Below are 16,247 nucleotides of genomic sequence, written 5' to 3'. Positions count from 1 at the left end.
AAACAAAGATATATTAAAATCAATTTCTCTATTTGTTTAAAAAAAGGAAGTAAAGGAAAACAAGGTAACAGTCTGTATCTTGACGGTAGAACTGTATATCCATATGTATATGTTGTCATTTTTTATATTTGTGTTATCAAAATTCATATAACTATAAAACCAAATGGGGTAAATTGTACCAAAAATAAATTATATCTCAACAAACATGACTTTAAAAAGAAATCTAGTTCATGAAGTGTTTTGTACTGGGCACATACTAACCACCTGATAAATAATGGATATTATTATGATTCTTTAAAATAACCAGCATCGGCTGTGTGTGTTCCACCCGTGAGGGCTGTGTGAGCAGGGCCTGGAGGCTCAACTGGTACGAGATGGCCGAGCAGTCGGACAAGGCTGTAAAGTACTACACCCTGGAAGAGATCCAGAAGCACAACAGCAAAAGCACCTGGGTTATCCTGCACCACAAGGTGCTTTGACTAAATTTCTGGAAGAGCATCCTGGTGGAGAAGAAGTCTTAAGAGAACAAGCTGGGGGTGATGCTGCAGAGAACTTCGAGGATGTCGGGCACTCTACTGATGCTAGAGAACTGTCCAAGACATACATCATCAGGGAGCTCCATCCAGATGACAGATCTAAGTTAGCTAAGCCTTCGGGAATCTCTTATTACTACTGTTGAGTCTAATTCCAGTTGGTGGACCAACTGGGTGATCCCAGCCGTCTCAGCCCTGGCTGTAGCCCTGATGTATCACCTCTACATGGCAGACTTCTCAGAAGCCGTAGAAGGAAAAGGCTGCTTTGGAAAAAGGAGAAAAGAAGACAGTGTTAATCACTTTGACTGACAGAAACCTTCACCTGAAAAAATAATTTTAATATGTTCCTCTTTTTCCTACACTAGAAACAAAACGAAAACAACTATTCTTTCTACTCTTAAACTTTTCAAATGTGCCTTTTTATTCATCAGCTTTGTTTTGATGTTTTCTCACTGCGTAATTTACTTATTGTAAGCATGATCTTATAAAAATATACCTGGCTTTTAAAATATACCACCATGTTGCCTGTCTGTTCAGTGTAGGCTTTTCTTCAGTGGTTAGGATCTCTGGTCATGTATGTGCTAATCATTTAGGTCCAGCTCATGTGTGACTTGAGGCGAGGGCACAGCCCTTGGAGCGTCCTCATCATTGTTGAGCAGTTCATATGCAGTTACCCCCTATTTCCAATGCCATTTCTTTTTCAAGGAAATTAATAAAGGCTCAGAAATTATAGCTCAAAAAAATAAAATAACCAGCATCAAGCTCTTTCATAGTGGGGAGGGGAGGGGGGAGCCCTGGGAGGAATAGACAAACTCTAGATAGGGCAAAAGAATAGGAGGGGAAGGGAGGGGGCATAGGTTTAGAAATGATGGTGGAATGAGGTGAACATGATTATACAAAGTACATGTATGAAGACATGAATGGTATGAATATACTTTGTATACAGCTTATGAAAAATTGTGCTGTATATGTGTAATATGAATTGCAATGCAGTCCATTGTAATATATAACCAATCAGAATTTTTAAAAGTAACATTAAAGAAAAAAAAACAATTCAAAAAATTGACAAAACAAAAAGCTGATTCTTTGAAAAAATAAATAAAATCGACAAACCCTTAGCCACCCTAACAAAAAGAAGGAGAGAGAAAACTCAAATTACTAAAATTTGTGATGAAAAAGGAAATATCATGACAGACACTATTGAAATACAGAAGACAATTGGAAACTATTTTGAAAATTTGTATTCCAGTAAAATAGAAAATCGAAGACACCGACAAATCTCTAGAGGAATATGATCAACCCAAATTGAGTCAAGAGGACATACACAATTTAAACAGATCAATTTCAAGCAAGGAAATAGAAGACACCATCAAAAGCCTACAAACCAAGAAAAGCCTGGGACCAGACAGTTCTACAAGACCTATAAAGAAGAATTAATACCAATACTCCTGAAATTATTTTATGAAATAGAAAAGGAAGGAACCCTTCCAAACCCATTCTATGAGGCTAGTATCATCCTGATACCAAAACCAAGCAGAGACATATCAAGGAAAGAAAATTCAGACCAATGACCCTGGTGAACATTGATGTAAAAATTCTCAATAAAATTTTGTCAAATCACATACAAAAACATTATAGTTCACCATGATCAAATGAAGTTCATTCCAGGGATGCAAATTTGGTTCAACATACAGAAATCAATAACTATAATTTATCACATCAATAGGCTTAAAGATAAGAATCATATGATTATATCAATTGATACAGAAAAGCTTTTGACAAAATACAGCACCCGTTCATGTTCAAAACACTAGAAAACACTAGAGATAATAAGAACATACCTCAACATTGTAAAAGCTATCTATGCTAAATCCAAGGCCAACATCTTTCTAAATGGAGAAAAATTGGAAGTATTTCCTCTAAAAACTGGAACAAGACAGGGATGCCCTCTTTCACCACTTCTATTCAACAGAGCCCTTAAAACTCTAGCCAGAACAATTAGACAGATGAAAGAAATTAAAGGGATACAAAAAGAAGAACTCAAACTATCATTATTTGCTGACAACATGATTCTATACTTAGAGGATCCAAAAAACTCCAGAAAACCTCTAGAATTAATTAATGAATTCAGCAAAGTAGCAGGATATAAAATCAATACCCATAAATCAAATGCATTTTTATATATCAGTGATGAATCCTCTGAAAGAGAAATTAGGAAAACTACCCCATTCACAATAGTCTGAAAAAAATAAAATAAAATACTTGGGAATCAACAAAAGAGGTAAAAGATCACTACAATAAAACTACAGAGCACTAAAGAAAGAAATTGACGAAGGCCAAATTAATATTGTCAAAATGGCCATACTACCCGAAGCGCCATACAGATTCAATGGGATTCCAATTAAAAACCCAACATCAGTTCTTATAGAAATAGAAAAAGCAATCATGAAATTCATTTGGAAAAATAAGAGACCCAAAATAGCCAAAGCAATCCTTAGCAAGAAGAGTGAAGCAGGAGGCATCACAATACCAGAACATAAACAAAGATATAATATCAAGAATGGCAAGGTATTGGCACCAAAATAGACATGTAGACCAATGGTATAGAATAGAAGACACAGAGACAAACCCATACAAACACAGTTATCTCATACTAGACAAAGGTGCCAAAAACATACATTGGAGAAAAGATAGCCTCCTCTTCAACAAATGGTGCTGGGTGAACTGGAAATCCATATGCAACAAAATGAAAATAAACCCTATCTCTCACCACACACAAAATTCAACTCAAAGTTGATCAAGGACTTAGGAATTAGTCTAGAGACCCTGTGATTAATAAAAGAGGAAACAGTAGGCCCAAATCTTCATCATGTTGGATTAGACCCCAACTTCCTTAAGGAGACTCCTAAAGTGCAAGAAATAAAATCAAGAATTAATAAATGAGATGGACTCAAACTGTAAAGCTTCTTCTGGGCAAAAGAAACAATCAATGAGGTAAACAAAGAGTCTACATTTGGGGAGCAAATTTTTGCCACACACACATCAGATAGAGCACTAATCTCCATGATACATAAAGAACTCAAAAAACTTAACACTAAAAAAAAAACCCCAAATAACCCAATCAATAAATGAGCTAAGGAGCTGAACAAACACTTTTCAGAAGAAGATACACATTTGATCAATAAATATATGAAAAAAATGCTCAACATCTCTAGTAATTGGGTAAATGCAATTCAAAACTACTCTAAGATTTCATCTCATGCCAGTCAGAATGGCAATTATTAGGAATACAGACAACAGTAAATGTGAGCGTGGATGTGGGGGAAAAGCCACACTCATACATTGTTGGTGGGACTGCAAATTGGTGCAACCAATATGGAAAGCATTATAGAGATTCCTTAGAAAACTTGGAATGGAACCACCATTTTACCCAGCTATCCCACTCCTTGATGTATATCCAAAAGACTTAAAATCAGCATACTATAGTCACTCAGTCACATCAATTTTTATAGCACTCTATTCACAACAGCTAAACTGTGGAAGCAACCTAGATGTTCTTCAATAGATGAATGGATAAAGAATCTGTGGTATATATACGCAATGGAATATTACTCAGCATTAAAAGAAAATAAAATTATGGCATTTGCAGGTAAATGGATGGAGCTGGGAAATATCATGCTAAGTGAAGTAAGGCAATCCCAAAAAATCAAAGGCCTTATGCTCTCTCTGATAAGTGGATGCTTATCCATAATGGGGGGGATGGGCAAATGAAGGAATTTAACTGGGCAAAGGGTGGGGAGGGTTCTTGGGGGCAGGTAAGATGGTGGAATGAGATGGACATCATTACCCTAGGTACATGTATACTGCACATATGGTATGACACTACATCATGTACAACCAGAGAAATGAAAAGTTGTGCTGCAATTGTATACAATTAATCAAAATGTATTCTGCTATCATAGATAATTAATTAAAATAAATGAATTAATAAAAAGAATAAATGTTCATCAATATACCATTGTTTTAAAAAATGACTTTTTGACCTTCAAATTCAATTCAGCATTCCAGAGTGAACTCTTAATGTCACTTCTTGCTCCACAACGCACTCTACTACAGTTCCAACTGAGTTAAGTATACATGCCTTCCTTCATTCATTCACCTGCAAAATATATGCATAATTCATTATGCTAGGGAACTCGAAAATATGAAAATGAACATAACTGTATATAGAAAGGATATGTGGAGCAAAATCTAGTAAGGTAAGTGCTCAAATTACTTAAAAAGTAGAGGTAATGATAAAAACGAGCACAAAATTTCAAGAATTGCAAAGAAGGATGAGGTGAGAAGAGATTGAAGGAGGCAGGAAGACCCGGGCTCGGGAAATCACACATCATTACCTCTTGCTTTAAAATCATGCAGGAAAAAGTATGTTTCAGCCTTCTTATTCATATTCCAGGTTTCTCTCTGGTTGATAGAGGCCAATGATGGAATTCATCTTTACTAGGCCCATTATTTTCCAGATCCAAATTTTGTTGCTTTGGGGTCCTCAAACTTCAACAGATTTCATCTGCATTCTAAGCCCACCATGACAGAAAACTACACAGCCCTGGAAATAGTACATTTTGAGAGGGCAAAAACACTGCTCTCTGCAAGATTTTTACCTGCCCAAAAGCTTGTAGCCAACCCTGTATGATTTATGTGCGCATCAGAAAACTCACCTGAAAAGAAGGCAGTGCTAATTGACTGCATTGACCATGTTAGCTGGCCACTTTGGTTTCATAGAAAACTGCTCACACATTCAATAAATTCACTGAGGGGAATAAATAAAAGTACTTAATATCTGATATTGTGCTTTCTATTATTCCCTGCTGTATACTGTCTTTCCAGCTTCCTCCCCTGAACTCCAAATGGTTGTTTGACTAAACTTTTCTGTTTTCAATTACTTTCACAGGTTCTCTGTTTACATAACCCTTTAATATCCTGTAGTCAGGAGGAAATATGTTCAGTTGCCAGAGGAGCTTAAAATGTTCCTAAGAGATATGGACATGAAGGCAGAAAGAACATGCATGCTACACAAAGGGGCCTACAAAGCTAATGTCATTTTTCTCCCTTCAGATCCCAGAGCCAAAACCTTCCATGGGACATATTGAGCAATCATTGACATTTGCAAAATGGCAGCACTAGTGATTTGAAGAGCCCTCCTCCTCTGAAGGTACTGGTGATTTTTAAGCCTGGGAACAGATTGAAGGCTATATTCTTGGCCTGCAGAAGCTGCATTTGCACTTGTTAATGCAAAAGTTTGTAATAATTAAATTCAGGACCAGTAGCAATTGCTGCCATGAGAACCTTGTCTCCCAAATGTGTACAGAAAGAGACCACAATTGCCCACTGAAAGGATTAGTAGGTTCATATACTACCCTGAATCCTGGGCACTGTTTCAACTTTCCAAAATTATGTGAATCTATAATAAGGAATGTCTGAGACATTGGCAGAGGAGGCATAAAAGAAAGAGCTGATTAAAATTTATCCTGTCTCAAAACAGTTCTTTCTTTAGGGTGGTTTTATAACCTAAGATATAGACTTATGCGATCACAATTTTCAGGATCATATCACCCCATTGTGTAATAGGTACAATTTCAAGACATTATTTTCAAGGGATTTTAATACAGACTACAGAGGAGGCACATGTTGCTAAGTCTTTAAATGTTCTCATGATGACTAATTTTATATGTCACCTTGGCTGGGACATGAGGTGTCCAGATATTTGGTCACACATAATTCCTGGAATGCCTATGAGAATGTTTGTTTCTTGATGAAATTAACAATGGAATCTGAAGATTGAGAGAAGTAGATTTTCTTTCCCAATGTGGGTGGGGTTTCATCTAATTCATTGACGGTCTGAATAGAATAAAAATCAAGAGTAAAAGATCTCTCTCTCTCTCTCTCTCTCTCTCTCTCTCTCTCTTTCTCTTTACACGGTGAGCTATTGGCCTCTTCCTGACTTCAGCTCACACTTGGACTTGAACTTACACCATCAGCTCTCTTGGTTTTCATTTCTTCAGATTCAAACTAGGGTTACATATTAGCTGTCCTGTTCCTCCAGCATGTGGACCATGGATCTTCTTGGACTTTTCTCCCTCTATAATGATGTGTGCTAATTCCTCATTTCTCACATCATCTGTTATTTCTGTTTCTCTGGAAAATCCAGACTAATACAACTCTCATCCACAGTCCTAATTTCCAAATTAGGACTCCATTTTTGATAGTGTAGACTCCTATTCAGCTACAGGAGGTCATAACCATCAAAGTCCAAACAAACACTGATATCATTTTTAGTCAGAAGAAATGTAAATAATTTTTTATTTGAAAACTGTTGCTGAATAGCATATACATAACTCTAGTTCAAAGGATCTGAAACAACTTCATTCAAGTGCCCTGCCTCATCGTATCATTGACATAAAATAGGTAGCCTTCAAATTTATTAAATCACTCAAGCATTTAAGAATTTGATTTTTTTATTTTAATTCTCCTATTTAAGTTGCACAGCTCTTGACCTTGCCTAGTTTGATCCACTTCTACAAATCATGAAGCAATTGAGCATCTGCCATCATTTAAATAGAGGCTAAGTCTCCTCAGTGAGCTTACCACCAAGGATAGATCAATGTCCTTATAGGTAAGATATTATGAAACTTTTTTTTAAAAGGAACAAACTTTACATTCTATAAAGAGAAACTTTGTTTAAATCACAGTTGATTTGATAGAGTAAGATGTAAATATATATATATTTAAATCTTTTATATATATGTGGTACTTGTCTTTCTGTGTCTGGCTTATTTCATTTAATATAATCCTCAGTTCCTTCCATTTTGCTGCAAATGACAGGATTTCATTTTTTATGTCTGAATAATATTCTTAAATCTCATATATATATAGTGTTGGTCACATTTCCATCTCTCTTCAAATGCAGATATAATATGTGCAAACAAAATACTTGTGTGAATCTAAAATACATAGAACCACAGAAGACTTTTAAAAATAAAATCATTCATAAAACAGGCAAAACTAATCTATTTAATGAAGTAAAGAAGATTCACTCCTATTGTGGCTTTGCCCTTCTTTCTACCTCAAATATATCTCAATGATCTCTGCTGTAGTTGGGAGCTCTTTGTTTTTTATCATCAAATATCATTTCTGGAATACATCACCAAAAAAACAAGCAACAAAGGAAAAAATAGATAAGTTGGACTTTATCAAACTTAAAAATTTTAAACTATAAATGATATACTTAAGAAAGTGAAAAATACAACCTCAGAATGGGAAAAATATTTTCAAATCTTATGTGAAAGGAATTTGTATCCAGAATATAAAAACAACTCCAACAACACAGTGATTAAAAGATAAATAACCTAATTTTAAAATGGGCAAAATCTTGAGACATTTTTCAAATGGCCAATAAACATGAAAATCTGCTCAATATCATTTACTGCTAGAGAAATATAAATCAAAACCACAGAGAGATATCATTTGATGCCCACTAGAATAGCTAAAAAATGAAAGACAATTAGAAGCAGTGGTGAGATTGTGAGGAAATTAAAATCCTCATGAATTGCTGGTAAGAATATAAAATGATACAACTACTTTGGAGATCAGTGTGGCAATTCCTTAAAATGCCTTTACAAAAGGCATTCTCATATACACTGTTGGTGAGAACATAAATTAGTACAATCATTGTGGAGAGTCATTTGATGGTTCCTCAAAAGACTGAAAATTGATTCATTATATGATCCATCTATCTCACTTATGGGTATATACCTGAAGGAAATGAAATCAGTTCTACCAAAGACATATCTGTGTGCCAATGTTTATTTCAGCCCTATTCACAATAGCTAAGACATGGATTCAACCCAGGTGCCCATCAGTGAATAAATAAAGAAAAGAAAAATTTATATATATATATATATATATATATATATATATATATATATACACACACACACACAATGGAATATTATTCAGATATAAAAAAATGAAATCCTGTCATTTGCAGCAAAATGGAAGGAACTGAGGATTATATTAAATGAAATAAGCCAGACACAGAAAGACAAGTACCACATATTATTTCTCATAAGCAAAAGTTAAAAAAAAAAGAGTTGACCCAAATGTGGAATAGTGATTACTAGAGTTTGTAAAGTGGAGTTAAGGAGGTAGATAGAGAAGGCTGAATTTGATCAGCATATTCTATATGCAAGTATCAAAATACCACACTGAACCCCATTAGTGTGTATATTTTTTTTGCAGTGCTGGGTTTCAAACCCAGAGTTCATGCTTGCCAGACAAGTCTTCTACTACTGGGCTATATCCCCAGCCCAATATATATATATATACATATTTTTTCTTTTTTTTTAAATAAATAAAGTTCTTTTTCAATGTTAAACATAGAGTTACCTATGACACAGCAATTGTACTCCTAGACATATAACCAAGAGGAATGGAAACATATGTCCACACAAAAGCTTATGCACAAATGTTCATGGTGGCATTATTTTAATAGCCAAAAAATATAAATAACTCAAGGTCCATCATCTGATGAATAGATATATGTGCTATATCCATAAAATGGAATATCACCGTTCATAAAAAGACTGAAGTATTGGTAGGTGCCACAACATATATGAGCCTTTAAAACATGCTAAATACAAAAATTCAGAAAAGACTGCATATTATATGGTTCTATTTATGAAATGTCCAAAATAGTCAAATCTATAGAAACAGAAAATTGATTAGCAGTCACCAAAAGCTGAGGAGTACCTGCTAATAGATATGGGGTTGATGAAAATGTTCTATAATGAGTTTGGTGATGGTTATCCAACTCTGTGAATATACCAAAAAGTAATAAATGGTGTACTTTGACTGCATTATATCGTGTATGAATTATATCTCAATACAAGTTGAATATCCCTTATCCACCAAAATGCTTGATACCAGAAGTAGTTCAGGTCTTAATTTTTTTTTTCTAGATTTTAGAATATTTTATGTATACAATATCTTGAGGATGGGGCCCAAATGTAAACACAAAACTCACTTATATTTCATATGCCCATAATCTGAAGGTCATTTTATGCAGCATTTTCAGTGCATCTGGGTTTTTACTTTGACCTGTCACCTGAGGTCAGTTGAGAAATTTTATACTTATGTACAAAATCAACTAAATCAACTTCATTATACTGTATCTATTAATTTGAATTAGGAGTTGGAGGAAGGCTACAGAGAGGGCTAGAATATTTTGAATCAGCATTTATGGAAGTGTGGAGCTCTGTAGCACACTGTTGGTGCCTCTAACCCACCTTCCTTACCATTCACTCAGGAAAGTTTAGAATCATTTATTCAATAGCAGATATGTGGATCTTTCTAAAAATATTTGAAAGTTCCCGAATTTAAGACATTGCAAGACATAGAAAGGTGCTACATTAAGTAGCTGTGAGTTGTCTAAGTGCCCCCTGGTATATAGCCACAACTTTGGAGCAGTTATGCACCTCCAGCCCTCTACGATTTTGACAGATGTGCTCTCTCAGCATGGTGTTTCCCCTTCAGTTGTCTAGTTTGCAACTGTTGATACTCTCTGGTCCTCAAATCAGAGATTTGAGATTATAGTCTCCTGGAAAATGCATTTTCCCATCAACTTGCGAGACTGAATTCTCACCCAAAAGTCAGAATTAAAAATGTTCTGCATTACCTGAAGCAACCCAGCATAGTAAGGTAAGTATTTAAGGAGGCACATTAAACCCAATGACTTTTGAATGTTGATGCACCTGCCCTGAGAGCTAAGAATACTGAGATCTTTTGCCTTGACCCCCACAGACTCAATTTCATTTTCAGTAGGCATGGCCCCACCTTGCTTGTACCTTAGAAGGATTCCTACTGAGAGAATAAATTGAATTATCACTTTCATTTAACATACTGAATGCTTTTGCCAAGTGAGTGAAATTATTACAAGACTGGGTTCTTTTTAAAATGTTTAAATAGTGGGGGGTGGGGGATTTAATGTACCTGTCTGAGGCAGCAACATTTGAATTTATATAAAGTCGGGAAATGTCGTTAGTACTCTACACAAACATTCACACAGATAGGTGACAGATGCACATAGCCCTTTTTCCTCCACACCCCAAGGATGGGTAATGGTTGAAGTACATCATCCCAGAAAGACAGCCATCTCCAGTGGGATACTCATCACCCTGAAAGCTAAAGGAGGGTGGGGCGTAGAGTTCTCCACAGAACTAGACCTTGGGTAAAGCAGTTTTTAGAAGTGAGATGGGGCTAGCAAAGGAAACCAAGTACTGAGGTTCCTGTTGATGTACCCAAGGCAGAGCAGTCGCTGCAACAACAGGCTCATGGGAGAGTTAATAAAACACAAAATATACATTGCACATTTACATTTATTGCACATTAAACCTCCTTGCATACAAAAGATAATGACAGAGGGAAAACAAGAATGCTGAACAGTACAGGCCTGTCACTGGAGAACAGGCAAGATGCCAGCTCCCCAGATTAAATCAAACAAGCAGCTCTAAACAGGATCACTGGGACTGCAGGGGGAGGGGGAGGGGAATGCAAGGCCATTAGAATTTCTTGTAAAATTGGTGTGTCCCTCAACTAGAAAGTTCAACCTATGATACATCCATGGGTGCAACAGAGAATGAGACTACCCAGGGTGTGCAAGTTACTTAGTTTTATCAGAAGCTGAGATGGTCCATATTGTTTGATATAGCATTTTTAATATTCATTTTTTAGTTGTAGTTGGACACAATACCTTTATTTTATCTTTTTTTTTTTTTAATGTGGTGTTGAGGTTCGAAACCGGGGCCTCGAACAGGCTAGGCTCTACCGCTGAGCCACAATCCCAGCCCTTGATTAAGCCCTTGATTATGGACCATCTGCTGCAAAATTTTCAACTGAACCAAATTTTTAATTAGATGGAAAGTTTCTTAAAACCCAAAAAGGGTAGCAAGAAATCCAGTAATCAGGGACAGTAGCAAGCTAAGTGTCAAGCAGGTCCTTTATGACCCCTCTGAGTTCCCACCTAGGAAGTACTGTTGACCAGTGTGTCTGACTTATTGACAGCTCAGAGACCTTTTGTAGACAAACTCCTTCAAGCTCTTGGACCAATGTCCCAACAGCACCTATTCAGAAAAGCATTGATTTTTCACAACAGAACAAACACTTTCCAGATGCATTTGTGAAACTTGGTAGGTGAAAGAGTGGACACTACCGAGCCACTTGGAAGTCTTCCCTTTTTCTTCAACTCAAAGTTCGCCTGACACTACCCAAAGTACCTCTGCTAAGCAGCTGCCACACACACTCTGGAGCCAAAACAAGGGGGATTCTTTTTTATTTTTTTTTTTTTTTAATATAGCCCTCAGGCAAACCTCTCAGCTCTCTTTTGCCTCTCTCTGCTGCTGTACTAGAAAAGAGCATCTATACAGGTATTAAAATGGAGAGCTCCATTAATGCTGCTTACTCAGAACCCAGAGGCTCTACTTCCCTGACCAGCTGTCATCTCCTGGGGCCATGCCTGCTGGAGACCTGTTGCCATCTCAGAGGCTCTTCCTTGGTGGCTTGCAAGCTTCTGCACAGCTGGGAGCAGAACTGCAGCCTCCTTAACAGCTGAAGAGAACAAAAGCTTCCCAGGCCTGGAAGATAATGAGCTCCCCATCCCTCCCACCCCCACCCTCGCCAGCCCCATCCCCCTTTCCCTCCGACAAGTGGAAAATCACCCAGAAGTTCCCCTCGTTCCGGGTCTTTATTTATTTATTTCCTTCCTTAAGGGATGATGGCGTTGCTTCCCTTGCTTTTCAGAAGCTAAAATGCTTTGGCAGTCAAGAATGAGAGTGTTTGTCTTAATTCTGCCCTCTCGGCATGAGCCTTAGCAGAAAATGGCTTGCCATTTCCTCTACCGCCACTGCTGCTGCTGCTGCGGCTGCTGTTGTGGTGGCAAAGATAAACAGCCCATCAGTGCTGAGCTGAAAAGAAATATAGAAAAGGGGATGGGAGTAGTTTAATTACTTTGAATGGCTTTTTGTGTTCTGTGTGATTGCTTCCTATGATACAGTAGTTTCTCATTCTCCATGCAAGCTCTGTGTTGCTATTCATAAGAATAAGATTGAAGCAGGAAATTGGCTTTCAAGAGTAGGAGAGAGAAAGAGCAGACTGAGAGGTTGGCTGTTTCCCTTAGAAGAAAGCGAGCTGTGGATGGTTCCCACATGGCTGAGTTGAACAGACGCTGGGCCAGCTCAGGAAGACTTGGATCAGCTTCCTCACCCCCGCCCCAAAGAGTCCCAGGGAAAGCACCCTCTCAGGCAAGGATATAGTCTCTGAGCTTTGGATAGTGGTCAGAGCAGGGTTGGGAAAGATTCCCCAAGGAAGGCCTGAATCATTTTGGGTGTGCCCTCTTCGGACCTTAAAAAGTATACATGTGTTTTTAGGAGTGTGCCTGAAGTTCTTTTTCCAGTTACTTATCATAGAGGAGAGTGTAGATTTTAGGTTCTGGACTGTTCCTCCTCTACCCCACCCCCACCCCATGTTTTCTATCTTTACATGCTTTCCATTTCTGTAAATTAAGATATTATGGTTCATAATTCAGTCATGTATTGCTTAGCATCAAAGATGCATTCTGAAAAATACCTCACTAGGCAATTTCATCACTGTTTGAGCACCACAGTTTATACTTAAACTTAGATACCTATGATGTTACAAGGTGATAGCATTTCACACAACCTCCTCATGTATGTGGTGCATCCTTGACTGAATGTAATTATGTGGTGCACAATTCGTGACAAAGTCACCTCTACATATGACATAACTATAAGATCTAAAGAGATACTGTCAAGCATTTGTCACTAAGATTTAAATGTTTTCATAATGTGCAATCAATATGATCCTGAGTCAAATTGATGCATTTTCTCTGTATAAATTAAATTCTTATAAAATAATTTGAATACACTAAAGGAGTTTGCTATCAGAGGAAGTCTTGTGATCAATCTTTTTTGTGATACAAATAATATATATTTCTGTAAATTCTAGTGTTTTGTGTGAGGGTTTCTAAAAAAACTGTACCAGGGACATTTCGGTTAGGAATGAGATTTACAAGCCCATCCAGAAAACTGAGAGTCCATTTTTTGCAGAGCACTTTTAGACAACAGAATGGGAAGAATTAATGGCATCTTTTGAATTAAGAATTAAGCCGTGAGCTTACAAAAGAAGAGAAGTAGAAATACCAGATACTTGGAAGCTTTACACAGGGCAAGTCAAGCAGCTACATGAGCAAGCCCTGCAAATACACTCTGCAATCTGCAAAAGAACATAACATCTACCATTGTTCTTATAAAATGTTTATAAATATGTATAGAAGAAGTTTGGGGAATCAATTCTTTTAGACTCAAAATCCTCATAGGGAAAGAACAGGAACCCCAAGCCCCCAAATAACATCATATACTTTGCATGCAAAAGGAGCAAATGTCTGCTTCAAATTTAAAATCTCAAACAGCACACACTAATAGGAAGAACACATGAAGTCAGCTAAAAAAAATAAAAAATAAATGGAAAACTAAAGAGGGTTCACCAGGGGAAACTTCTCTAGGATAATGTAACCCTGAAAAATTGCTCTTTGGCTCCAGAAGAAATGAGCAAGCCTAAGAGGGCATTGTAGGCAGTAGAAAAAGAGAAACACAGAAAGTAGATTAAAAACTATAAAACATAACAAAATGAGGAAGAGTGAACCAGAAACTGTGGGAAGAGAGAGGTAATAAAAAGTGAACAATAGGTTAAAACGTGGTAACAGAGAAAGTCTACTTTCCACAGTCCTTTCTTTCTCTCCGTTCCCAGCATCCTCCTCCCTGGAGTGCTCTTGCTTGAGGGGCCCTCTCCCTGGTGATTCCTGGCCGAGTCCTATGTCTAGTCACATCAGGGGTCATTTCAACTCCATGCATTCCTCTGAGAAGAATAATATCAAAACGATAGGCTATAGCCTCCCAGCAAAGATATGTTCTGAATCAGATATAAAGAACTAGCTGCAGCCCAGGCCATCCCATAAAAGCAATTGAGAATGGGCAAGACCCAAAATCACCTCCCTTCTTATGCTGATCATAATTTCTGGAGCTCCACAATAATCACTCTATATAATTCAAAGAAAAGGAGAGGGGAAAACCACTTAAGAATTTGGAATCTTCAGTATTTCCCCTGGGAATCAGTGAGAGATCAGAGTGTTATTCAGTCAGAGCATTATTCAGGGTCCCAAGGCTTCAGTGTGGTTCCAAACCAGAAAGAAATGGAGGAGGTACAAGCAGAAGAAAAGTCAGGTGAGGATTGCAAGAAGTGCAAACCACACAGGTCACTTTGTTAGATATGGAGTCCAAATGAATAGGAAGTAGCAATGAGACACTAGGTGTCTGGCAGGTGTGACCAGGAATATCTTTATCAGAGTGAGAGATGTAACAGGAGCCAAGAAGCACCGAAGTCAAGACTATGCCTGCATCACAATGTTACCTGCCCCCGTACTTTCTGACTATTGGAATTTTTGGCCCCATGTAGATAACAAAAAACAATAATTCTCAATTTGACTTTCAGCAAGTCCTTGAAAAAAATATTAGTCAGAGAGTCCAACTCTCATTTGAGACTCTCTTTGTTAACTGGTGATGTGACCTTAAACAAGTGACCCACTTCTTTGAGCCTTTCTTCATTCTACCATAAGATTGACCTCTAACATTCTCTGCATCCATATCTGCTTCCCTCTCTGCTTTACATTGTTCTAAACTAGTCTAGTCTAGTTCAGATGAAGGAAATAAAACTTAAAGAGGAAATTTCTGAATAAACAAATAACCCAACTATTGCTCACCAGGGGAGTATCCTGAAGAAAATGTTCCACAAACCATCTGAAGGTCCAAGGTCTCAATTGACCAAAAGTATGATGACTAGAGAGGGAACATTATCTTAAATTAAAAAATCTTCAAAAACATGAGTAAGGTGGGAAGATGGCGGCGAGGGGAGTGCATTACCCCCGTGTGCTGCTTCACTGTGTGGGAGTATGGCAAGTCAGGACGGCTAAAGGATATCTTGTTAGGAATTTCCAGCAATAGTGGGGTGCTCCGGAACCTGGAGGAAGGATTTCCATCGCACGAGGATCGGCTACGGGGACTCAAACGCGAGAGGTTTGTCGCACGGAGGGTAACTGCTTATTCAGCAAATCGCCCCGCGGCGAAAGTCTGCAGTGTGCGCTGGGATAGAGACGCAGGGTTACAGCGCTGCAGTTTCTGCCAGCCGCGCAAGCACCGTACTCAGGGCTGAATTCTGGGTTCCAGACGGGGGAAGGAAACGGTCCTTCTCGGTTCTACACACCGGTCAGTCCACAGAGGAGGCCAGCAGCCACCATCTTGGTAAACTGACGTCACGTCCCCTGTTTTCGACTGACCGCAACTCATTCAGCCATAGATCAGGTAATTCCAGGCTACAATTCGCCTGTGGCTTGCAAACAGATTGCTAGGGTTCTGCGCCTGGGTGCTTCTAAGAACCTGAGCCTATCGGAGCGAACGCCGAGCGCGGGGCGCCCGAGTTCCGGCTCCCGGAACCGCCCCGCGGAGGCTGCTTCATGAACCCTGCCCCTATCAGAGCATACAACAAGCACTAAGCAGCCGAACTCCGGCTCCCGGAACTGAGCCCGCGGGG

At 38.1% G+C, this 16,247-nt stretch overlaps 1 pseudogene; it reads left to right on the top strand.

Moving 5' to 3' along the window:
• Positions 1 to 321: 321 nt before the first annotated feature.
• Positions 322 to 16,247, top strand: part of LOC107155377 — a 29,343-nt pseudogene continuing 13,417 nt past the window's right edge.

The sequence above is a fragment of the Marmota marmota genome, unplaced genomic scaffold, assembly GCF_001458135.2.
Source record: "Marmota marmota marmota unplaced genomic scaffold, marMar, whole genome shotgun sequence".
NCBI classification, from domain to species: Eukaryota; Metazoa; Chordata; class Mammalia; order Rodentia; family Sciuridae; genus Marmota; species Marmota marmota.
The sequence above is the reverse complement of the archived record's forward strand: the minus strand, read 5'-3'. Positions and strand labels throughout refer to the sequence as shown.